General features: G+C 51.2%; 1 pseudogene; it reads right to left on the bottom strand.

The window, feature by feature from the left end:
• The window catches only part of LOC126434606 (small subunit ribosomal RNA), a 3532-nt pseudogene extending 1505 nt beyond the window's left edge, over positions 1 to 2027 (bottom strand).
• Between the last annotated feature and the right edge of the window lie 2973 nt (positions 2028 to 5000).

Here is a 5000-nt window from a genome sequence, read left to right as displayed (position 1 = left end):
CTCTCCGGAATCGAACCCTGATTCCCCGTTACCCGTTACAACCATGGTAGGCGCAGAACCTACCATCGACAGTTGATAAGGCAGACATTTGAAAGATGCGTCGCCGGTACGAGGACCGTGCGATCAGCCCAAAGTTATTCAGAGTCACCAAGGCAAACGGACCGGACGAGCCGACCGATTGGTTTTGATCTAATAAAAGCGTCCCTTCCATCTCTGGTCGGGACTCTGTTTTTTTTTTTTTTTTTTTTTTTTTTTTTTTTTTTTTTTTATTTCCTTTCATAATAATTATACAATAATGACCCACCACCTTAATGATTAGTGGGTCCTACATTCCTAAATTAACAATAGCAGCTATACATTTTCCTAGACTTAACTACAGACAGTTCAACAACAATTTCAACTAGGCAGACTACTTCTTAGTTTACTATCTAGCATAACTCTAATTACTACTACTAGTTACTACTAACTGCCTGCAGCGTTACATTGTGCCAGTTAATGATATAAACCTACTTGATGCCCTGCTCATAGAGCTAATCCCTATGAGCGAGCCCCTGGCACAGGGCAGGCAAGGGTTAGATTATCGCTGCAGGTTCCTATCTTACTATCCTATTCTAATTAACTACGTCTATTTTCTAATCTATGTCAAAATCGGTGCGTGTCTTGATCGGGAGTTGCCCCAGTCCCCCTGGTCCTGGTCGTGGCGGATTCCAACTATAAGTCGACCTGTCCACGAACCGGCGGTATGGGATTGGGGCGGTGGTCGCATTCAGTGTTGTCTACTTAATTAATGAAGTTCTCTCAAGAAAGTTGTCAGAACTTTGTGTGATACCTCGTTTACCAATGTATTTAGTCTGTGAAATGTTTCCTCCTGTCTTAAAAGGTCATAAGTGTTTGTGCTAGGTAATTGTTGTCTCAGTGTCCCGGCTACATCATCGAAAAGGGGGCACTCATAAACCACATGGTCAGGAGTACCCTCCAGTGCGCCACAGTCACACGCAGGCGTAGCCTTTCTCCCAAACCGACAAAGATATGTCGGATAGGGGCCATGACCGGTGAGAAAGTGGAACAATCCCCGAGTTGGCTTGAAGTACTTCATTTTCAATCTTTCCCTTACGTCTGGTAGGAACTGAAAGGTTCTTCTACCAGTTTCGTCCAATTCCCATATTTCCTGCCACAGGCTTACCCCCCTTTCCCTAATCTCACCTTTGTCCCTAACTGGTGCTCCTATAATTTCTTCTACCTTGGTAATAACCCCCTTTTTAACCCAGTACCAAGCTGCCTGTTCCCTAATCTTTATATCTAGGGGACAGAGTCCCATTATGATTAACAGGGCTCCTCCTGGGGATGTTCTGTAAGCTCCCACAGACCTTAATATCATATTTCTTTGTACCCTCCTCACCGTCATAGCAGGCACCACCCTCGTGAGCCTGTGGGCCCAAACTCCTGAACCGTAACCCATTATTGACGTGAGTATACTGTTGTGATAGAGTTTAATTAATTGAGGCGGAAGGTGAAATCTCTTGTGTCCTATGGTGATCAGATTATTTAGTGATTGTAGTGCTTTCTGGGTCACGGTTTCTATGTGCTTTGCGAAATTCCACCTTTCATCGATGATGATTCCTAAGTATCGTGTCTCTCGTCTCCTAAGAACAGGTATGCCGTCAATTCTCACGGTCGGGTTCCTTATCAATTGTCCTTTGAGTAGCAAGTAAGTCGACTTGGTCGGTGAAATAGTCATTTTGGTCCTGTGGCACCATAGTTGCAGTATGTCTATTGCTCTCTGTATTTTTGGTTCTATGTCCTCGCGACTTCGGCCGCCAACCAGCAGGAGGAGGTCGTTCGGGACTCTGTTTGCATGTATTAGCTCTAGAATTACCACAGTTATCCAAGTAACGTGGGTACGATCTAAGGAACCATAACTGATTTAATGAGCCATTCGCGGTTTCACCTTAATGCGGCTTGTACTGAGACATGCATGGCTTAATCTTTGAGACAAGCATATGACTACTGGCAGGATCAACCAGGGAGCTGCGTCAACTAGAGCTGAGCAGCCGGCCGCCCGGGAGTGTGTCCCGGGGGCCCGCGCGAACACGCAAGCGTCCGCTCAATTATTCTGCAAACAGGAGGAGGCTGAGCTCCCCTGCACAATACACCTCGAAACCCTCTCAGGTCCCGGCGGCGCGCAGCGCCGTCCTAAGTACTTGGTCGGGTTCGAGAGAGGCGCAATCGCCCGGAGTTTGGCGAGTAGACGCTTTAGGTGCGACCACCCGTGCTCCCAACTGAGCTTGCCGCTGCCGACAGAGGCCCGGGAGCGTGCTGTCGTGGCATTGCCGGCGGGAGACAACACGCGCCACCTACGGTGGCCGGCAGCTCCAACGCCAGCGCCACAGAAGGACAAAAGCCCCACTTGGGTGCCGAAGCGAACTCTCCCAGCACAGCGCACGCGCCAACACGTCCGCACAGCTGCGATACAATCCACCTGCGAGAACCGCAGAGGCGACCGAGCAGCAGACGGCGTCGCGGCGCCGAGCGCCGGGCGGCGGCGCATCCTCAGCGCACACAGTCCTCAATCGGACCAGCACACTGCAGATGTCCACCGCGCTTCGCACCGGGCCCGCGAGGACCTACTTTGGCCGCACGGCGCCGCGTGCAGGGTGCGCCGGCGCGCAGCTACGCCGCCTGCCGCCTCCGTCGGCCGGCGCGCCTGCCACTGGCCGCCCCCACCAGCCGGCTGTAGCGCGTGCGCCCACGCACCGCGCGGCCAGCACGCCGGGAGGCCCCCCCTCACCGGCCGGGGACGGTCCCACCCAGCCACCGCCGCGTATCGCTTCACACCCACATGCCATTCACGTTCGTGGGCATGGTGGGTATCGCTGAAACAACCGGTTGGTAGCTCAACCGATCGTCGCCATCACTGATTCACCTCTAGCGAGAACAACCGCACCACAACGGTTTACCAGTTCTTCATTTGCGTAACGTCACCAGCAAACGTAGACGTCCATCGCCATTTGCAAATTCAACGATTGTTGCATGCCTGTGTCAGGTGTCACGACACACTATGTCTGCCCACATACACGCAACAACATGTGCACGCTTCGCGAACACGTGGAAGGTGGCCCCCGTACGTATGCGATGTCCATTGCGCGAACGACTGTCAACCGGCCTCTGTCGCATGTCGCAGATGTGGAACGCAGTGCACCATGCTATCACGGTGTGTGAGAAGAGACGACTACGTCTGACAACACGCGCCACTACATCAACAGACGGCTCATGCCGATCGCCATCCACGGCATACCATACTGCAATCCAGCTCTTATAGGGAGACGACATGTAGCTGAGTGCACAATATTTGGACCGTATGGTTCGCCGTTGTTGGCGCAGTCGTGGTACGGTCACACATGTACCACGATGTATCATTCAGTACATGAGGACCAATGTGCAGTACAGTGTGTGATTTGGACGTACAACATCAGCGGACAGTTGACACAAGCCGTACCACAACGTAGGCTGTGCTTCGCCATGCGAATGCCAATGAACAACTGCGAAGGGCATTGAGCATGTACGTCCTGCTGCCATCCGCATTACAGTGTATAGCTGCAAGGTGTTTAACATGAAGCGATACTCTGGGGACCGGGCAGTGCGAGTAGCAAACTATATTGCGGGGGTTGCAGTTAGGCAACACTACACTAATTTAACGCGTCGTATGACAATTACAGAGCAGGTTAAGGCCCAACGTGTGTTGGGTTAAGGCCCAACGTGTGTTGGGTTAAGGCCCAACGTGTGTTGGGTTAAGGCCCAACGTGTGTTGGGTTAAGGCCCAACGTGTGTTGGGTTAAGGCCCAACGTGTGTTGGGTTAAGGCCCAACGTGTGTTGGGTTAAGGCCCAACGTGTGTTGGGTTAAGGCCCAACGTGTGTTGGGTTAAGGCCCAACGTGTGTTGGGTTAAGGCCCAACGTGTGTTGGGTTAAGGCCCAACGTGTGTTGGGTTAAGGCGCAACGTGTGTTGGGTTAAGGCGCAACGTGTGTTGGGTTAAGGCGCAACGTGTGTTGGGTTAAGGCGCAACGTGTGTTGGGTTAAGGCGCAACGTGTGTTGGGTTAAGGCGCAACGTGTGTTGGGTTAAGGCGCAACGTGTGTTGGGTTAAGGCGCAACGTGTGTTGGGTTAAGGCGCAACGTGTGTTGGGTTAAGGCGCAACGTGTGTTGGGTTAAGGCGCAACGTGTGTTGGGTTAAGGCGCAACGTGTGTTGGGTTAAGGCGCAACATAGGTTAGGTTAAGGCGCAACATAGGTTAGGTTAAGGCGCAACATAGGTTAGGTTAAGGCGCAACATAGGTTAGGTTAAGGCGCAACATAGGTTAGGTTAAGGCGCAACATAGGTTAGGTTAAGGCGCAACATAGGTTAGGTTAAGGCGCAACATAGGTTAGGTTAAGGCGCAACATAGGTTAGGTTAAGGCGCAACATAGGTTAGGTTAAGGCGCAACATAGGTTAGGTTAAGGCGCAACATAGGTTAGGTTAAGGTACAATATAGGTTAGGTTAAGGTACAATATAGGGTAGGTTAAGGCGCAACATAGGTTAGGTTAAGGCACAACACGGGTTAGGTTAAGGCACAACACGGGTTAGGTTAAGGCACAACACAGGTTAGGTTAAGGCACAACACGGGTTAGGTTAAGGCACAACACGGGTTAGGTTAAGTCAGAATACGGGTTAGGTTAAGGCACAATACGGGTTAGGTTAAGGCACAATACGGGTTAGGTTAAGGCACAATACGGGTTAGGTTAAGGCACAATACGGGTTAGGTTAAGGCACAATACGGGTTAGGTTAAGGCACAATACGGGTTAGGTTAAGGCACAATACGGGTTAGGTTAAGGCACAATACGGGTTAGGTTAAGGCACAATACGGGTTAGGTTAAGGCACAATACGGGTTAGGTTAAGGCACAATACGGGTTAGGTTAAGGCACAATACGGGTTAGGTTAAGGCACAATACGGGTTAGGTT

This window comes from Schistocerca serialis, unplaced genomic scaffold (assembly GCF_023864345.2).
Source record: "Schistocerca serialis cubense isolate TAMUIC-IGC-003099 unplaced genomic scaffold, iqSchSeri2.2 HiC_scaffold_1192, whole genome shotgun sequence".
Lineage (NCBI taxonomy): Eukaryota > Metazoa > Arthropoda > Insecta > Orthoptera > Acrididae > Schistocerca > Schistocerca serialis.
The sequence above is the reverse complement of the archived record's forward strand: the minus strand, read 5'-3'. Positions and strand labels throughout refer to the sequence as shown.